The sequence below is a fragment of the Typopeltis vanoorti genome, chromosome 7, assembly GCF_054136105.1.
Source record: "Typopeltis vanoorti isolate ZY-2024b chromosome 7, IOZ_Tvanoo_1.0, whole genome shotgun sequence".
In the NCBI taxonomy this organism is placed as follows: domain Eukaryota; kingdom Metazoa; phylum Arthropoda; class Arachnida; order Uropygi; family Thelyphonidae; genus Typopeltis; species Typopeltis vanoorti.
Window position 1 is genome coordinate 125,906,906 of NC_143555.1, and position 22,385 is coordinate 125,929,290.

Genomic DNA, 22,385 nt, shown 5'->3' on the forward strand with positions numbered 1-22,385 from the left:
TCAGAAAATCTGTGAAACAATTAAAATTACACTAAATAAAAAAAAAAAAAGAAAGAAACTTGGTTAAAATTTTATAAAATAATGGTCACTTTCACTCTGTTATATGGTTCAGAAACATGGATGGTTAAAAAGAAAGATGAAAGTAAAATACAAGCTGCAGAGATGAGATTTTTAAGAACAGTTAACCACCTTATCGGCCATTATGGATAAAATACGCATCCTCATACGCTTCGTATGCATCATATATTTCAATGTAATATCAATGATATTGCAATTTTAATATGCACGTCGCATCCATGATAACCTTGACATCTATAGACGTCTTGGCCGGTAGAGTGGTTAAAGGGTACACAAAATTGGACAATATCAGAAATGAAGACATCATAGATATTTATAACATAAATTGAAAGATCAAGGAATACAGAGAGAAATGGAAAGATATTGGCTACCAAAATAGGTGGATAGATATAGACCAGAGAGAGAGAGAGAGAGAGAAAGAAGGGAGAGGAAGATCAGTTATAAGATGGAAAGACCAGTGAAGATGGAACAGGCAAATGCCTAATTCTTGAAGAGAACATTTAATCTGTTATCTGTCAAGATTCCAATATTATCAGACCTTATATCTAACACATTGTCTTTTAAGATGCTTTTAACTGTATCAATCCATCCTGCATCTTGGTCTTCCTCTGCTCTTTTCCTTGCCAACCTGGTAAAGGACACCACTTGTTTTGCTAATCTTTCCTCTCCCATTCTACACAGTGGCCATAAAATAACTTTCCCTCTTTAGAGGCATCTGTAGCTAAAACCAATAAATGGAATGAGACTAAAATTTATATCGAGACTTTTGAAGGCATGGGGAGATGATTTCCGCAAAAAAAAAAGATTTAGTACCAAAAGTCGCTGATAGTGGAAATTTTGCATGCTGGCAGAGCTGAAAACAAGCAGATAAGTACATTAAAGGCAGATAAAATAGAATAATAACATTTTCCATAAGATTTTTCAGACTGTACCATAAGCCATATCAAGTTTGCGAGCTATGGCACGAGTGCTTGGACCAGTACTGGTCCCTGTGTCGTCAAATACCGCAGTAGCGACGTATGTTACTGTCTCTTCTTGCGCTGCTTTCCATCCTCTGCCAGGTGTAACTCCTAGTGATCCAGTTTCTTCAAACTTTTTAATCATAGCTCTCAGTGCTACAGCTGACATAGGACCTGTATGCAGGTTATGAAGCCTTCTAAATTCCCGAAGGACCGTTACGGCATTGCACTGTTTAAGTGCAACTTTACTTGTTAACAACTTAACGAGTAAAGCACGCTGAGGCAGGGTAAGATGCATATCGAGCACAATTCGTCAGTCATTCGAATAACTGCCCGAACGTTTCCAATCCCTTTTTAAGTGGAACTGGTGGCGCTGCTGTAACGTACGCACAGTAAAATTTGCATAATCCTTTTTACCTGTGTTTACTGCAAATATTTCACTGCTTTTGGCTCTGCCAGCGTCAAAATTCATCGACCTATCAACGACTCTTGGTACTAAATCTTTTTTTCGTGGAATTCATCTCCCCATGCCTTCGAAAGTCTCAATATAAAATGTGGTCTCATTCCATGTATTAGTTTTAGCTACAGATACCTCCAAAGAGGGAAAGTTAATTTATGGCTACTCTGTATTTATGTGACCATATCACCTGAGATTAGCTCCATAAACACATTCCTGAATGCTAACAATGGCAAGTTCTTCCCTAATATTCTCATTTTTAATGTTATACTTCCATTGATGCCATCTGTTCAGTCCACTAATTTTTCTAAGAACTCTCATATCAGAGGTCTCTAGTCTTTGATCAAGTGCTTTATTTCTAACCCAACTCTCAGATCCATAAGTTAAAACTGGTTTGAACACTGCCTTCCATACAGCTAATTTAGTGTTTTGAAACAATTTCTTTCTTATTCCATAAATTAAAGATGCCAAGAAATTATATTCTTGGTTTAATCCTTCCCCAAGTGTAAGCAAACAAAGTTTGCACATGAAGTAACTTCACGAGTGGGAAACTTGTATATAGTACATTAATTGTACATTTTAATGACTTCATATCACTTGTCTTAGTATCCAATAATGCAAAGCACATATCCTTAAGGACATGTATAATGCTATGCATTATGGGATGGGGTCACCACCCAGACCAGTTCTGTGGTCTCATCAGTGGGAGCCATTCCCAAAAGTGATACCAAGGTTGAAGTAATGCAGAAGTAATGCATTTGTGGGTACATATCAGTGATTTTTCATATGAAGATGAAAAAGACAAACATTAAAACATCACATTTTGTTAAAGTAAACAGCATAATAAATAATGTATTTAAGCCTTTCCTGGCAAAAACACACAGAATCAGAATATACAATGTCTTTCCTAAACAAACTTTACTACATGGAAGTGAAACATGGATCATAAAAAAGAAAGATGAAAATCAAATTCAAATAGCAGAAATGAAATTTTTCAGAAAAATAACTGGATATACTAAGTGGGATCATGACACAAATTAAGGAATTTTACAATCCCTGAATATAAACCAATTAACTACTATATAAGTAAATATAAACAAAAATGGATAGCACATCTGAATCAAATGGACAATAGCAGAATGCTAAAAATACAAAACAAATGTAAAAGTAGAATTTGATAGAAGAAGGAAAGGGGAAGAAACAAAGAAGGTGATTACTAGCGTGACTAATGCAAGTAGTCCTAGTACATAGTACAATACCGGGCGACTCGCAGCAAAGGTGGTCAAGTTCTGATCGCTATTCTTGATATTTTCCATAATGTAAAAACACATTTCCTAGGAAATGTATGCTGTTATTACATTATGGTGGGAGGTCACTACCCAGACCGGTTTCAGCCTTTTTTGAGGCTTCATCAGTGAGTAGCTAGACCAAATTAATACCAAAGGGTATAGCGAAAAGAACTTATATACTCTGCTATACGAGTTGTCAAACAGGTGCACCCATTAAGTTACTTGAATATAAAGAGCCAACAGGTTTCATTTCGGTGATATAAACATTATTTAAATTAAGGGGATATTAAATCCCACATTGTTTTAAAACTGAATAAGAAACTCAAAGATTGAAATCAGAGAGTTTCATGCCGAATATAGTAAACTATAAAAGTATCGGTGATTACTAGCGTGAGCTAATGCAAGTAGTCCTAGTACGTAGTACAATACCAGGCAACTCGCAGCAAAGGTGGTAAAGTTCTGATTGCTATTCTTGATATTTTCCATAATGTAAAAACACATTTCCCAGGAAATGTACGCTGTTATTACATTATGGTGGGAGGTCACTGCCCAGACCAGTTTCAGCCTTTTTTGAGGCTTCATCAGTGAGTAGCTAGACCAAATTAATACCAAAGGGTATAGCAAAAAGAACTTATATACTCTGCTATACGAGTTGTCAAACAGGTGCACCCATTAAGTTACTTAAATATAAAGATTTCTTATTCGGTTTTAAAACAATGTGGGATTTAATATCCCCTTAATTTAAATAATCTTTATTTTAGCATTTTAGAAGTTTTTTTCCATGAGGAAATAGGCATTAAATCACACTGTTTTGAATACAGTTTGGCATTTTCTGAAAGACAGTCCTAGCATTAAGAATATCATGTGTACCTATAAGTAATTCAACACTTTGAGTTGATAAACCCAATAAGCACAAAACAAGAAGGCCAGTGTGTTTCTTGTTTTCCTCCTCCCTGTGTCCCCCCCGTGATAATGATGACCAGGACCTACAGGGAGCAGGAACTCATCGAGGAGGGGGGAACCACTTATCACCCACACCAGCTGAACACTCATACCATTTCTTGAATTCATTCACACACACCTGCACTCACTGCCTCCAAAGGCAATCCATTCCAATCATGAAACTGATCTATGAAAGAAAAATCTAATTCTCATCTAATTTTTAGATGGAATTCATTCTCAATTTCCATAGATGTCCTCTAGTTCTTTCCTCACACCATAAAATGAAAAATACCATCTGCAGGTATCCTATATGATGCTTACAAAAATTCAAATCATATCATCCCTCTTTCACCTGTTAGCTAGTGCCTGTAATCCACAAATCCTTAATCTGTTCTCATAATCTATACTCATTAGTCCCAATATCTTTGATACTCTCCTTTGCACCCTCTTCACTGCATTCACATAACTTCAGAATCCAGGAGACCAGATCTGTACACAATAGTCCAGGTAAGTTCATATCAAGCCCTGTAAAGAGGCAAAAAAAACTTCCTTATCCTCCTGTAATGCTGAAATGAACATAGCACCTTCAGCATTACAATTACACTCTGAGCTGTTTGCAATCTTTGCTATATAGCCCCTAAATTTCAGCTTCCTATCTACTAAAACTCCAAGATCCCCAGTCTGATCAGTTTCTTCTAGAATAGATTATATTCCCACCAATATAATACATAATTGAATATCTCATTACATCAACAGGTATAACTTTATATTTACTAATATTGAACTGCCAACCATTTTGACATGCCCACAGTTCCAGTCTATTTGAATCATTTTGTAAGTATTGTATATCATGGACCAAATATTGATCTCTGGGTTACATTACTTGTCTCCTGAAATTCTGCAATTCCCCATACACTCCTTTCTGATACCTATCATTCAGTCAGCCATGTTGCTCGAGAGAGGAGTTTCCCGCTTCCAGAAAGGAGCTTCTCAGTTCGAAATGTCGCTAGAGAGAGAGACTACTTCTAGGCTGCAGACATTCACCAGTGTGTTGCATTTTCATTACAATTTGATGAATCAAACAACTTCACTGATATTGCTCAGTTAATGGTATTTATTCGCATGGTATTTCAAGATTATTCAAGTAAAGAAGAACTTTTGAAAATTATACCATTATTGGGAAGGACTAGGGGAGAAGAAATTTTTTCGGCATTTGATGAATTTGTGAAACAACACAAACTTCCACTATTACTGTCTATTACTACTGATGGTGCTCCTGCAATGATAGGTAATAAATCATGCTTCATTTCATTATGTAAAAACGATGACAAATATCCAGATTTTTTAACGTACCACTGTATTATTCACCAACAAGTACTGTATAGTAAAAGATTAAACACAAAATGTGTTTTGGATATTACATTTAAAATTGTAAATTCTGTTTGAGGAAAAGCCCTGCAACGGCAGTTATTTAAATTACAGGTAGATGATGATAGGGAACATCTATTGTACAATAATGTTTGCTGGCTCAGCAGAAGTCAATTTTTAGAAAGATTGCTTGTATTAATTAATGATATAAAAATTTTTCTTGATGAAAAAGGAGATATTTATCCACAATTGAGTGATAAAAGATAGTTGTTACACTTATCATTTTTAGTAGATTTCTGTACAAAATTAAGCAATTTAAATTTAGAGTTACAAGGTAGAGATAAAAATTTAATCGACATGTTAAGTTCAATAAAAACTTTCCAACAATACTTACTTTTATTAAAGAAAAATATAAATGACCATGAATTTAGACATCTCCCATATTTATTAAAATTTTTTGAACAAAATTAAGAAATGCTTTGCTATGATTTAAAAGAATTTATTCGTGAAATAGAATTAGTTGAGGAAGAAATAAATTCAAGATTTAAAGATTTTAATAAAACTGAAATGATTGTATCTTTTAACAATAATCCATTTCAAGAAAACTTGAACATCACAGAAATTTCAAATAAAATTAGTGGCTGTTTGATATAAACCAAGCTGAAGTAAAACTTGAGATAATAAACATTCAGAATAGTTTACATTTAAAATCATTAAATAAAGAAGTCATTTCGAAATATGCACATGAAAAATTCCCAATATTAACTGATATTGCACAAAAAATTCTGTCCTGTTTCGGATCGACATACTTGTCAGAATCCGCTTTTTCAAATATGATTGTCATAAAAAATCAATTAAGAATCATTTGGTTGATTGTCTGCGATTGGCCACTTCTTCATATCAACTTGACTATGAAAATATTGCTAGGTCCAAACAATGCCAAATTTCATATTAACTTTTTTTTTTTAATCAAACAGCATTTCCTGTCAATTGTGAGTTTGTAATCAATCTGTTGTTATTTCTAACTTTGGTTTTCCAAAATAGAGAAAACTTTGGAAAATTGGAATAAAATTGGAATAAAATAAATATTTTATTCCAATATATTTGTTTGTTTTTTTTTGTTTTATTAAAATATTTGTTGTATTAAAATAATTAAAGTGATAAATAAATTTTTAAATACACAAATAAAGTGTTTATTTGTACGCAATCAGATATCAGGTTGGGGGAACGTGATCTATATAAGAGAGTAGATCGGCGAATAACTTTTTATAGAAATGTAGCTCGCATAGTAAAAAAGGTTGAACACCACTGCTATATCCTATCAAAAGATTTAACAAATTCCAAAAGTATTATGCTGTATCCATTCCTACTGTCTAATTCAACAATAATATTATTATAAAATGTGAGCAAGTTACTCAAACATGACCTTTTCTTAGTAAACTCATGCTATTCATTGCAAAGTATAAATTCTATGTCATCTAATTTCTATATGTGGGCTGTTACCAAGTTTCCTAAAATCTTCACCACCACTTCAGCGATGGTGAAGTGGTGTCCATCTATCTGCAACACCTTGTACAATAGGATTATCATAGATTCTTTCCACTACTGAACAATCTTTACTGTACTGGGACTCAAATTATACAACCAAGTCAACAACACACTGTCAGTTTAGCTGAACATTTTTAGCAACTATGCTGATATTCAATCAAATCCTACTGCTGAATTCTTATTCAGTTTTTTTTTTTTTTTTTTCCCCTTGCTTATATATTAAACTAGCCAAGAAATAATATTCTCGTTTAATCCTTTAGTGGTCCTTCCCATACTGCATAGCATGATATATGTCTGAAAGGATGTGCAAAATTGTAGGATGCTAAAGCAACTGTGAAGTCATTACATTTGTTGTAAAGATATTTATTATTATTATGAGCAACTCCAAGGAGTCCTTAGACTATTCGAGGGAGGCCCTGGACATTATGTTCATCAACTATTCAACATTCACACAGTATCTATCAAACTTTGCCTTGAACTCATTCACAGTCATAGCACCCACAACAGACTCTGGCAGCTTATTCCACTCATTCACCACTCTAAAAGTAAAAAACCAAGCTCTAACACCCTTACTAACCACACTCTTGCCTAGCTTCCATGGATGGCCCCTAGTCCCTGCCACCAGACCTGTTCTCAAAAATATCCATTGAATTAATCCTATAGAAACCCTTCAGTAATTTGAATATCTCAATCATATCCTCATCCCCTTTTCTGCTTATGAACCAATTTCTGCAACCCACAAATCTTCAACCTGTCCTCATAAGGTTCATTCCATAGACCTACTATCATCTTGGTCACTCGCCTCTGGATCCTCTCTACCTCCTCCCCATCTAGAAGAAAGCCAGGTGACCAAATCTGGGCACAGTAGTCAAGATCAGGTCTTATCAGGGCTCGATACAGAGGAACAATAACTTGCTTGTCTCTGCTCGTCAATGTATTTTTTAGCAACCAAGTGATTTGATGAGCTGATTTAGCCACTTTTGCAATGTGCCCCCTAAACTTCAACACCCTATCCACCAACACTCCCAAATCCCTGGCCTCATCAATCTCCTGGAGTACCGTTCCATCAATGTGGTATACTGATGCTAATCTTTTCACTCCAAAATGCATAACCTTACATTTTGCCACATTAAATTGACATCCATTCCCCTTAGCCCAGACCTCCAAACTATCCAAATCATCCTGCAAAATTCTCACATCATCTGCATTCAGTATTGTCTTATCCAACTTTGTATCATCAGCAAACAAATGAACTGTTCCTCTCAGATCCTTTCCTATATCGTTAATGAACAAATTAAATAGTAGTGGTGCAAGAACAGAACCTTGCGGCACACCACTAGTCACAGGCCGTCTTTTTGGACTACTCCAAAAGACAGCCTATGACTAGTGGTGTGTGCCATCCTTTTGGACTCTACTCCTGAATAAACTACTCTCTGATATCTCTCTATCAACCACCCTCCTATCCATCTCACCAACCCTATATCCATCCCCGTATGCTGCAGTTAACGGATTAGAATTCCATGTGGTATCCTGTCAAAGGCCTTAGCCAGGTCCAGCAGAATCACTGTAAACCCATTACCCCTATCCAGTTCAGCCGTCACTGTGTTATAAAACTTGAGCAAATTACTGAGGCATGATCTGCTTCACAAAACCATGCTGTCCCCCACATAATTCCTGTATTTTACTTTCTACTTTGACTACTTTCTCCAAGACCTTGACAACGACTACTGATATGCTGATCGGTCGGTAATTTGCAACAGCTGTCTTGGATTCTCATTTATGCAGTGGAACTATTTTCTCCTTTTTCCACCCCTTCGGGACTAAACCAGACCCGAGACTCACATTGAACAATATGGTCAAGGGCACTGACAATTCTTTAGCCGCTTCATGTAAGACCCGTGCTGGTATACCATCCAATCCCACAGATGTATTCACATTAAGGTTTTGTAATAGACTATTCACCTCCACTTCATTCACTACAATTCCTGTATAAACTAATGGTTCCTTCATTCCTTCAATGTCACCATCTGGATAATATACTCTTGCAAAGTGCTCACTCAGTAATTCCACCATATCAACTGATTCAGTGACCTCCCTACCATCGGCATTCCTTAAAATCATTCTGCCGTATACAGTTTTTTCTCTTACTTGCAGCATATCGAAAAAACTGTTTGGGATTCTCTTTAGCTTGCATGGCTAATTTCCTTTCATAATCCCCTTTTGCTTTTCTTACCACACTCGTCACCTTTCTGGCCTGTGCTTTATACCATTCGTGAGCCTGCAGGTCACCTTTCTCCTTAAATTCCCTTGACAGTTGTTTCTTTTTTTGCAGCTGAAGCTAAATGGTGTTATTCATCCATTTAACCCCTACTTGATTTACTATTCGGACTCTAGGTATAGAGTCAGCCATTACCTCCTGCAAACACTCCTTGACCACTTCCCATTTACTATCAACATTCAGTCCTTGCAGTTTTACATGCCAGGGCACTCAGATGCTATTACTAGGTCAAGCACTCTAACCCCTAGTATTTTCCTTTACATGCTGTCTCAGATAGCTATCCCTTAATAACTGCATAATATCCGGTTCCTTCCTCACTTGTGTCCTCTCCTCCTTCCAATCAATGTTACCATAGTTGAAATCTCCCATAATAATTACCCTCCTTCCACTCATTGCATCAATTTGTTTATGCATACTATCTACACCATCTATTCCATCACCTGGTCTATAGCAGCACCCAACTGTACATTTTGTTCCATTAGTCTCAATCTCACACCAAATAGCCTCAAATGAACTGTTTTCACTATCCTTCAATACAACTTCTATTCTCCTTGGCTGCAGTTCATCAGCTATCATCAATAACACCCCTTCCCCCCCATTTTATTCTCTCTGTCCCTCCTGAACACACTATACCCTTCACATTCTATCCTGCTAACTATATCATCCTCTGCCTCTGTCAGCCATGTTTTACTAATGCCAATAACCTGTGGCCAGGAAGAGCCAACCAAGGCCAAAAATTCTTCCTTCTTGTTCCTAATACTCCTGGCATTAGTATATGAAATGCAGAGGTCCATTTGTCCCACCCCATCTTGATACGTTATACTAACTATCCCATTCTGATCTCTCGTCCTTCGTACTAGCTCAGGCACATTATATACATCCTTACACTCAACTACCTCACTAATGCCTGCATATCCTCTCCCCCCCCCCCTTTAATGGTTCTAGTTTCCCTGATTTTGCACATCCACTTTCACTTCATTCAACAACACTTTTTCCAGTCTCTGCACACCAAATCCATTCAGATGCAAGCCATCCATATTTCATGCACAAACTTTGTTTGCTTACATTTGGATAAAGGATTAAACAAGAATATAATTTCTTAGTGATTTTAATTTTACTTTATTCAGTTTAAGCAACAGCTCTAGTACTTACTCCTGATACATCTAAATTTTTTCATTCGGTGTAGAAGTAGCATAGCACTTAGCTCTATATTCAGTAGTTAGCAACAAAAGGCTACAAATATCCGTGCCCACCATGGACACAGATGTTTGTAATTGTCTTTAGGTGGAAAATGAATTTCATCGCCTGCTATGAGACAGCACCCCACTTAGTGGAGGCCTGGAGTGGCTTGAAAAAAAAAGTTCCATGTTTGGTCTCTAGATAGCAGGGTTTAGGACTATGCAATATTCGGGTATATCATCCAAGTGAAGATATTGTTATGGCAGAGGTGAAAGGGAGTCATGTGATTATAGAGGTTAATGAATTGGATGTACTTAGGAAATTGCTTCGTGAAGGATCAGTCATGCTTAGTAATCTACTAACTTTTTATAATAGAGTAACAGATGAGTTGGATAAAGGAAAACTAAAAGATGATACTGCTGGATTTTACATTTTACACAATACCATGCAGAAATGTGTTATGCAAACTGCAACAAACGATAGAGGGATATGAAATTGATGATATAGATAAAAGGATGGCTGATATACATGTATATACCAAAAAGTAGTATATGGAGGAGCAGAATCCAAGCGAAAGCAGGTGACTAGTGGTGTGCTGCAGGGCTCTGTGCTTGGACCACTGCTATTTAATTTGTACATAAATGATATAGGAAATAATTTGAAGTTAGATATTTTCTTTGCTGATGATGCAAAGTTGAATAGGGTAATAATTAATCAAAGTGATGCAAAAAGCTTGCAGGATGAGTTGAATAGGTTGACATTATGGGCAAAACATAGCATATGTCAATTGGAAAAGTGTGTGTCGATTTAAGCATTTTTGGATACAAAAAATACAAGCTGTGTACCGCATTGAGAGAACTGTATTTCAGGAAATTGATGAAACTAGGGATTTTGGATAGTAGTGGTAGTAGATGGAGATTTGAAGTATAGAGGGCATTATGCATTTTTGGATACAAAGAAATCAAATTGTGTACCACATAGAGGTAATTGTTCTCCAGGAAATTGATGAAACCAGGGATTTGGGATAGATGTAAATACAGAGTTGAAGTATAGAGGACATACTGCTAAAGTAGTCAGGATAACTCACAGGATTACTTAGTTATTGAAAAATAAACTTTCAACATCTTTCACTAAATCCATAGTAATTTATTAAAAAAAGGGTGGCACACCATTTGGCAACGCCTATAGGTGGAGATGACCTGCTAATGCTTCCTGGTATCTCTACTTAGGCCTGGCTCCCACTGAAGAGACCTTATTCGCCAAGACGTGAAAGACAGCTCCAGTTCAAAGAAGAAAGAACCTGTGCCTACCAGTCCAAAAGAGGATCCATTTCCCACGGCCCGAAGAGAGAGCTCCATGCTCACTTTCTACAGAAGTACCTCGGCGTTGGTAAGACCTTTTTTCTTATTATTGGCTCTTTTACCCATTCCTTCTGGTATCTCTTCACTTGTTGTGAGGGACACCGGGCGTTCCCCGACTTTGCCCTCCTTTACCCCCCCCCCTTCTACAGCCAGTAGTTAGGTCTTCCCCCAACAATGCCGTTATTCTTACCCAGAACTAGAACGCTTGGCATCGAAGTCAAGCGGCTCTCAGATGAGCGGACGTTAGTGAAAGCTCTGATTGATACAGTAGGGGCAGAAAACATATACGGTTTCACACCGTACTCAAAAGAAAGATTCCAAATTGTAGTCAAAAATGACCAAACAAGAAGCAAATTATTAGAGGGTTTCCCCTGTGCGGGACAAACGATAAAACCTTATTTAATAGGGAGTTTACGGAAAACGTTAAGAATAACTAGATTTCCCTTGGAATACCTGGAGAATGAAGACAACGTCAAGAAATTTTTTAGCCAATGGGGCGATATTATTAGTATCAAAGCATTTGAACATGCTGATTACAAAGGCTGGAAAACAGGCGACATTGAAATACCGATGGATATGAAAAAGGAAGTTCCCAACTTCATTTTAGTGGGCCAAACAAGGGTCATGGTTAACTACCCGGGTGTTAAAAGATTGTGTTTCCGATGTAACTCTGAGGGTCACCTAGGGGCAGAATGCCCAAAACTACAGTGCAGAAATTGCAAATCAACAGAGCACAAAATAGTAAACTGCACAGAAGCTTGTCTTAAATGTGGGGACTTGACCCATAAAGTGGACACGTGCTCGCACAGAACACTCTCAGAAGCAGCTGGAGGGACCATAATACCGATCAGGGCTATACCCCTCAGTAAACCTGAGGTATCATCAGGGAGCGATTTTCCAGAGCTCCGGCAACAGACCGAAAAAGAAACACTAGCAGAAAACACAACCTCCATGAAACCCGTAACGGGTAAGACACCCAGGGCAACCCGCCACATCAAGGAAATAACAGCCTACTTCGAAACCCGCAGCAAAGAGGAAGAAGTCGTAACAACCAGCGCCCCAATAAAGCGCACAAGAGAGGCAGAAACAGAAGAGGCAAAAAAGGCTAAACAAAGCAGCCTACTCTCGTCAGAAGATGAAATGGACAACATCCAAACTACAAGCCAACGCGAAGGCACCCAACCGCTTGAGGAGGCGGTAACAAAGACAGGAAACCTATCCCCAGTAGCGGACCAACCTGCAGAACCCCATTCACATATCTGCAGCACGGACATTTATAGCATCACAGAAATGGAATTTCAAAACGACCTCGTTATGGATATTCCAAACAGCTCCGATAGTGAATCACAGGTGGAACATGTAGAGCAACAAACAGACAACACCCCCCCCTTCCTCCAAATACCAACATGGATTTTAAAATTGCCACTTTAAACACCAACAGTTTACGCAACCCCTTCGCACAAAGCACTGTCTGGAAGCTAATGTTTAGGTACAAAATTAATATCCTCCTGATTCAAGAAACCCATTTTTATAAGCATTGGGACATGGAGAACTTCTCGAGAAGTTACCCAGTCACCAGCTACTGGTGCTTTGGGGATGCTCACTCGCGAGGGGTGGGGATACTAATTCGCCCCCCAATCGCGGGGGGGGGGGGGTTCTTCAACGTCCAGAAGGACGCCATGGGACGTCTAATAACGGTAGACTGGAAGTACGGTGGCCGTACCATCTGGCTTGTTGCAGTATATGCCCCGAATAGCCCATACCACAGAAGCGGTTTCTTCTCTGCCCTTGAAAACTACCTCTTGGGAGCAGAACACCTAATAGTAGCCGGGGACTGGAATTGTGTGGAAGACACACGTTTGGACAAAGTAGGTGGGAATGCAAACTCCGGAACCGGCGGAACCGCCGCTCTAAAAAGATGCTGTGTAAATTTTGATCTCGTCGATGTCTGGAGGAGGAATAACCCATCGAAGGTAGAAACAACGTGGTGCCGCGGCCAGATATCGACGAGACTAGATAGGGTGTACGTGTCCCAAAACTTGGAACAGTATGTTCAAAGGACACGTCACATCACAGCACACAACATGTCAACAGACCACAAATTGGTCATTTTAAAAATTACACTCCCAGAGGTTATGGAAACAGCCAGAGGTCCTTGGAGGCTTCCTCCTACCTTTCCCAGTCTTTTTAGCGACCAGCTACAGAAACTCTGTGATGAATGGACAAACATCAACTGGGACTGGGAAAACTGGCTGCACTTTAAGTGGCAGGCTAAGGAACTGTTTCAAAAATGTGGGAGCGAAAGGGTCTACCAACAACGTAAACGGCTGAGGGATCTCTACAGGGAACTCGGCTGGTACCGGTCAAGCGAACGGAGCGGAGTTCCCTGCGGACATCTTATCAGACAGGTAGAAATAGAGCTGCAGCAAGAGTGGCAGAGTAGAGTCGATGACCTCGACTTTCGCACGAGACTCTATCTCAGAAATTTGGAAACACCCTCCGCCGCATTCTACAATCAACAACGGGTGGCAGCAAACGATGAAAGAATGATTTACCAGATCGAGGAGAAAGGCCAGATTCTAAATTCAACCCATGAAATACTCCGTCACTTTCACCAGCAGTATCTCGGCATCTTCGCTGACCAGCAGGGCACGGATGACTTCAGTGAGTGGGACGTCAAACGTTTTCCCGAGCATCTTAGCGCCCTGCATGACAGGCCGATAACTGCAGCTGAAATAAAAGCCACGTGCAAAACGATGAAGACAAAAAAGACCCCAGGGCCAGACGGACTGGGGATAGAATTCTATAGATCTATCTGGGACCTTGTACTGCCAGCACTAGTAAAGATCTTTAACGAATTCCTCACTTCGGGAAACATCCCCGAGGAATTCGCTAAGAGCTATACAATCTTTATCCCCAAAAAAGACCGAGATCGGACCTTGTCAAATAACTGGCGTCCCATCTCCTTAACTAACCTAGACTATAAACTTTTCGTAAAAATTATCTGTACACGCATTAAGGGTGGAATAGAAAACATAATAACAAGTTCACAGGTCTATGGAATCCCAGGTAGATCTATGGAATTTAATCTCTTCCTGTTAAGAGACCTAATCAGACTGGCCAAGGAAAAAAAATACCCCCTGGCACTTCTCTCCACCGACCTGGAAAAAGCGTTAGACAGCGTCAGCCACACGTACTTACAGGACACCCTAAAAAAAGTAGGCACAGGCCCGAGACTTCGGCGTACAATTAAACATATGTACGCGGGGGCCTCGACACAACTGTCTATTAATGGGTTTCTGACAGAACCAATCCGTATAAAGAGAGGGGTTAGGCAAGGCTGCCCACTAAGCCCCCTTCTCTTTTCCCTAGCATTTAGAACCCCTCATCAAAAGAATAGAGAACACCCCTGCAATTAATGGTATTCCACTGCCCCAAGTTTCCAAACAGTGCAAAATAGTAGCATATGCAGATGATGTAGTGGCCACACTCAGAGACTCTGAGTCTATCTACATCTATCTTGACATACTGCAAAACTTCAGCATAGTCAGTGGTCTCCGAGTTAATGCACAAAAAACCAAAATCAAAAATTTTGGAAATTTCCATAACACCGGACTTCCCTATGGTTTAGTGCTGCATACGCAGCCGCTAACAATACTAGGAGTTCCCTTTTCTGAGTCGCTAGCTTTACCAGTTAAAAAATTACAGGAAATAAGTAAGGAAAAGATAAATCTATTCAAACCGACCTTTTTCTCCTTTTATGGCAGAGCCACAGTGATAAAAACAATCATTACCCCAATGCTGATGCACACAATCAATATCACAGGCATCACACTGCTACAAGAAAACCAATTATCCAAAAAACTCATAGATTTCTTCTGGAATGAAAAAAAACATGAGGTTAAAAAACAATACCTGCAACTAAAACATGAAGAAGGGGGGTATGCTCTGCGATCTCAAAAGCTTGCTTTATGCAAATACGTTCAAAACCGTACGGAAGGCCTTAAACTCAAACCATATTTCAGGCCTCCTAATTAGATATTTTATAGGACTTTTCCTCCCCCTCTTTGGAACCACGGACTATGCTGGACCCCGTGCAAGGGTTGTGCCCAAGTGGTACTGCACACTAGTAAAATCACTCACAGTACTTAGAGACAAAGGAACAGAAATCCTCACACACAAACCGAAAGCAGTATACTGGGATTTCTTCCAACTCTCCAGGCGTGATACACCAAACCTCGGGACAAACAATGAAATTCTCTTTAAAAACATCGAGAATAGCTGGGGACAGCCTTTTCATCGGGATCTGGCCTGGCGAATAGCTTATGGGCGGCTCCCGGTGAAACAGGTTAAATCTAGGTACGTACCCAGTCCGTACGATCCCTTTTGTGATGTCTGCCGGGGCGTGGAAACGGTGGAGCATTTCTTTTATTTTTGCCCACCAGCCCAACGCGTCTGGCAAAGACTGAGCACAGCACTGGGGAAAAAAAAGTATCACACCTGGATCCACGTCTTAAAGTATCACATCTGGAAGGTACGGAAAAAATCCCAGGTACGGGACGCAAATTTAATGTACGCAGGAATAAGGAAAGGTTTCTTTTTTTACCTTCCTAAATTTCTTGCGCAAGAGAGACATCTACTAGGCGACTTTAAATTTGTGAACAAATACTGCAAACCACCGAAAATATGCTTTCTTATACAGGGACGCATCAAGCCCTGTATATTTCTTTAGTATCTCCAAAACTCCACCTAACTCTCCCTAGGAAAAGTAACAACCACTCTGTTCTTCCTCGCCACAAAGCTTTCGCTGGCATGGTTTCCTTTACTCCAAATAAGGGGGGTAGATCTGAGAACCCGGGCTGTGAAGGCTTACTGCGAGGCGGTGCTGCTCCCTGTGAGCAGCATCTCCCGGGCCAGTCTTCTACCCCATTCTAAGTCCCAGTGGTACCAGGTCTGCAAGTTCCTTATTTTGTTCCCTTTCAGTTCAACTGACCGGACCTTAAGTCCTTTGATTTTTATGTAATTTAAAAAAAAAAATAAAATAAAATAAAATAAAAAAAAAAAAAAAAAAAGTTCTAACTGAAATTATTGTTTTCAAAACAGGTCAATGGATCTCCTTCATAGATAACTGACGAAATTATTAAGGATAAATTTATAAGTGAACTATTAGTCAAAATTTTTATGGTTAAATTTTCTTTTTTTTTTTAACAGATAAATTGAGAATATGTGTCACAGACCAATTAGCCATATAAGGCTAAACAGGTTGACTGAGGCCTCTTTTACCTCCTACTATCCTACTCTATCTTTCATTATTCTCCTCTCTTACTGTTTGCTGACCCTCAGCATGCTTTATTCTCCAAAGGCCGATGATGAGAGACATGAACTCCCATTCGACCTCAATAAAGGTCAAAACTAGTCTGGGTAGTGGCCCTTCCCTTAATGCATAACAATAGACATATCCGCAAGGAGATGTGTTTTGCATTATAGGAGATACTGAGATAGGAGTGTTGGTAGCTCGCTCCACCTTTGCAACGAGTTGCCCTGGTGTTGTATCACCTTAACCCAGTCCTGAAGATACTTTCAGGCACAAACTTTGTTTGCTCACACTTGGATAAATTAATTTTATTATACTCTAACCAAGTGAAAAATAAACTTTCAACAATAAAGACATCCATAAACAGACTTGGATATCACTTGATAAGAAATCCAAAAACCAAATAGACCATATTTTAATAAACAGAACTAGGAGAACCTCTTTGATGGATGTAAGAGTTTGGAGAGGTGTAGATACCTTTACAGACCACTTATTATTGATTGCAAAAATAAAAATGAAACTAAGAAAACTATTTAAAGGCAAGAACCAAAGAATTAAATACAATATATCCAAACTGAAAAACAAGGATACAAAAGACAAATATAAAGTAACATTAAGGAATAAATATGGAAGCCTTGTAGAACAGCATAAGGAAATAGACATTGAAGAGAACTGGGAAAAAATAAAGAATATATTTAATAGTACCATCGAATAAGTTCTGGGAAGACAGAGTAGGAATCCCATACAATGGATCTCTGAAGAAACCATCAAATTATGTGAAGAAAGGAAAACTTTATGGAATACACTTCTGCAAAGTACAGAAAAAAACAAAAGAAATAGGATGAATGAAAGATACAGGCTTAGAAACAGACAGATAAAAAAAAAAAGTGCAAGGAAAGATAAAAGAGTTTTGCTGGAGGAAATGTGTAATGAGGCTGAAGAAGCAGCAAGTAAATTTGACCCAAAGAGGTTGTTTGAGATAACAAGAAAGTTAGCTGGGAAGAGCCTGTAAAAAATAAACAAGGAAAGTTACTCACAAATGAAGCAGACATAGAAAAAAGATGGGTAGAACATTTCAAAGAAATTTTAAATGGAGAAATAGAAAACCTAGAACAAGAAATACCAGAAACATCAGAAGAAGAAATACTTAAAATAAATACAGGAACTATAACTAAACTAGAAATAACTCAGGCAGTGAAGAAAACAAAAAACAATAAAGCAGCCAGGAGTGACAATATACAGGCTGCTGAACAACTTAAAGCAGATATAAGCACTACTGTTGATATGCTACACCTCCTATTTAATCAAATATGGGAAAAGAAGGAATGGCCAGAAGACTAGAATACAGGACTCCTGGTGAAACTGCCAAAAAAAGGGAGATATAACACTTTGTAAAAATTGGAGAGGGATTTCACTTCTAAATGTTGTAAATAAAGTATTTACTAGAATTTTGCTAGAAAGAATGAAACAAGAAATTGAAACTAAAATGAGGAAAGAACAGGCTGGGTTCAGGCCAAACAGATCTTGTATTGATCAGATAATAACATTAAGAATAATTGTTGAACAGTCAATAGAGTGGCGAGTAGCCTATATTTGGGATTCATCGACTTTGAACATGCATTTGATAGCATAGACTATATGGAAGTTAATGAAGCACTACGGGATTCCTCAGAAAATCATAAAATAACAAAGAAAACTCATGAAAAATACAAAATCCAAATAATAAATAACGGGAAACTATCAGAACCATTTGCAACAAACACGGGAGTAAGACAAGGATGTATACTCTCCCCGACCATCTTTCTGATTGTTATTGATTGGGTGATGAGGAAAACATCTGAAGAAAGAATTGGCATTCGATGGGGATGGTCAAATAAAATCAGTGACCTGGATTTTGCAGACGACATATGCCTTTTGGCACAAAAACATCAACACCTCCAAAAGAAAATAGATAATTTAAACCAGGAAGCAAATAAATGTGGATTGCAAATAAATCATAACAAGACTAAAGTAATGAAGATAAACCCCAAACAAGAATTAGTCTTTGAAATACTTGTGGAATTTACAATTAAGACAGGGTACACGTGGAATTATCAGGCTGGAAAGTATGACAAGCTTAGGAGTTTGATTAGTTCAGTGCCATGGCATGTACAACTGCAATGACTAGAAGTTGAAAGTGCATGGGAGGCAGTTAAGAAGTGTTTGCATGAAGCAATGGCTGACTGTATACTTAGAGTCTGAATAATAAATCAAGTAGGGGTTAAATGGATGAATTACACCACTAAGCTTGAACTGCAAAAAAAGAAACAACTATGGAGGGAATTTAAGGAGAAAGGTGACCGGTAACGAATGTGGTAAGAAAAGCAAAAAGGATTACGAAAGAACATTGGTCATGCAGGCTAAAGAGAATCCTAAACAATTTTTTCGATATGTTGCAAATAAAAGGAAAAATGTATATGGCAGAATGATTTTAAAGAATGCTGATGGTAGGGAGGTAACTGAATCAGTTGATATAGCTGAGTTACTGAGTGAGCACTTTGCAAGAATATATCATCCAGGTGGTGACACTGCAGAAATGAATGAACCAGCAGATTATACAGGAATTGTGGTGAATGAAGTGGAGGTGAGTAGTCTATTGCATAACCTCAATGTCAATACATCTGTATGATTGGATGGTATACCAGCTCATGTCGTACGAGAAGCGGCTAAAGAATTGCCAGTACCCTTGACCATTTGAGTTTAATTTGAGTCTCGGGTCTGGGTTAGTCCCGAGGGGGTGGAAAGAGGGAAAAATAGTTCCACTGCATAGAGGTGGTTCCAAGACTGATGTTGTAAATTACCAACCGAGTAGCATATCTGGAATCGTTGTCAAGGTCTTAGAGAAATTAGTCAAGAAAAGAATACAGGATTGGATAGATGAAAATGCGATATTGTATGGGGGACAACATGGTTTTGTGAAGGGTAGATCATGCCTCAGTAACGTGCTCACGTTTTATAACACAGTGATGGCTGAATAGGGGGTAATGGGTTTACAGTGATACTACTGGACCTTGTCAAGGCCTTTGACAATCAGTAAACTGGAGCAGATGGGGATGGATAGGAGGATTGTTGATGGAGAGATACCAGAGAGTAATTTATTCAGGAGTTGAGTCCAAAAGACGGCTTGTGACTAGTGGTGTGCCACAGGGCTCTGTTCTTGGACCACTACTTTTCAATTTGTTCATCAATGATATAGGAAAGAATCTGAGAGGAAGTGTTCACTTGTTTGCTGATGATGCAAAGTTGGGTAGAGCAATTGTGAGTGCACAGGATGTCAAAATTTTACAGGATGATTTGGATAGTTTGGAGGACTGGACTAGGAAAAATGGATGTCAATTTAATGTGGCAAAGTGTAAGGTTATGCATTTTGGGGTGAAAAGAATAGCAGCAGTATATCACATTGGTGGAACCATACTCCAGGATATTGATGAGGCTAGGGATTTGGGAGTGTTGGTGGATAGGCAATTGAAGTTTAGCGGGCACATTGCAAAAGTGGCTAAATCAGCTCATCAAATCACTTGGCTTCTGAAAAATACTTTAACGTGCAGAGACAAACTAGTTATTGTTCCTCTGTATTGAGCCTTGATAAGACCCCATCTGGACTACTGTGCCCAGTTATGTGCACCAGGGTTTTTCTTCGTGATGGGGAGGAAGTGGAGAGGATCCAGAGACGAATGACCAAGATGATAGCAGGTCAGAGGAACGAACCTTACAAGAATAGGTTGAAGATTTGTGGGTTGCAAAAATTGGTTGATAGGCGGAAAAGGGGTGATATGATTGAGACATTCAAATTACTGAAGGGTTTCTATAAGATTAATCCAGAAGATATTTTTTAAAATAGAACTGGTGGTGGGAGGACTAGGAGCCATGCATGGAAGCTGGGCAAGAATGTGGTTAACAAGGGTGTTAGAGCTAGGTTTTTTACTTGGAGAGTGGTGAATGAGTGGAATAAACTGCCAGAGTCTGTTGTGGGTGCTATGACCGTGAATGAGTTCAAGGAAAGGTATGATAAATACTGTGTGAATGTCGAATAGCTGTTCTTGACATGATGTTAGGGCCTCCCTCGATGCGTTTGTCGACTCCTTGGAGTTGCCCGGAATAATAATAATAATAATAATAATAATAATAGGGAAAACACTGGGACAGGTTGATAACTTTATCTACCTGGGATGTGATCAGCACTCGAGGAGGAACTAAACAGGACATACAAAATAGAATCCAGAAAGCACAGATTGCATTCAGTATGATGAAAAAAATTTGAGGTTCCAAAGAAATAAAATTAAAAACCAAAATTAGGCTCTTCAACACTAATGTTAAACCAGTTTTACTATACAGAGTTGAGACATGGTCACTAACAAAGGAAAACATAAATAAAATACAGGTCTACATAAACAAATGCTTGAGGAAGATCCTAGGAATATACTGGCCAAATAAAATAACAAACATAGAACTTTGGGAGAGAACAGGTCAAACCAGCATTAGAAATGAAATCACTAAAAGAAAATGGAACTGGATAGGTCACACCATCAGGAACCCAGAAAAAGAAATAGCAAAAACTGTACTAGAATGCAATTCCCAAGGCAAGAGGAAAAGAGGTAGACCCAAGATAACACGGAGAAGAGAACTAGAAACAGAGGCAAGATGGCTGGGACGTTCCTGGAGAGATCAAAAACGAAGCATTCAATAGAGTCAGATGGAAATCAATGGTTGAGGCCCTATGCTCTGCAGGGAGCAAAGAGGATAGGTAAGGTACAGTACAATATATATAGTGAGCAAGTTTTTAAAAATATTTCGGAATTGAAGGGTGTAAAAGTCAGAGGTAGGAACTTCAACAATGTCAGGTATGCAGATGACACAGTCCTTATAGCTGAATCTGAAGATGACCTCCAAAACTTAGTCTCAGAAATTTACAACAGAAGCTTAGACATGGGATTAATTATTAAACTAAAGAAAACAAAGTGCATGATTATATCAAAAGAACCAATAAATAAGAAACTAAACATAACTGTTAACAAAAATAAAATTGAACAGTTTCAGACTTTTATATATTTGGGACAAATGTTTACAGACAGAGGAAATTTCCTTAAAGAAATAAAAAGAAGAATAGAGAAAGTAAGAAAAGCCTTTATTGATATGAAAACTGTTCTAACATCCAGAGACAAGAAAAAGATTAATAAAACTATATCTGGTCAAGCCTTCTCTGCAACAGTGAAACTTGGACTCTAAATAAAGAAGCAGAGAAAAAATTAGAAGCTTTCGAGGACCATCAGAAGAATGTTGAAAATACCATGGACAGAGAAAATGAAAATGTTTTAAAGAAAGCAAAAATGAAAAGAACATTAATGAAAATAATTAAAGAATGAAAACTTAAATATTTTCGACATCTAACTAGACAAGAAGGCATTCAGAAATTAATATTAGAAGGGAAATTGGATGGAAAAAGAGGAAGAGGTAGACTCAGGAAAATGTGGTTTGAAGACATTAAGGACTGGACTGGCTTGAATTACTATAAATGTTCCAGAGCAGCAAAAGAAAGAAAAAAGTTTCAATACATGGTTGCCAACCTCCTTCTA

At 38.3% G+C, this 22,385-nt stretch overlaps 1 protein-coding gene across 1 annotated transcript in view; it reads right to left on the minus strand.

Moving 5' to 3' along the window:
* Rab3GAP1 (RAB3 GTPase activating protein subunit 1) overlaps nucleotides 1-22,385 on the minus strand; it is a 584,727-nt gene that overhangs the window by 448,527 nt on the left and 113,815 nt on the right. The gene's annotated exons all lie outside the window — the stretch shown is intronic.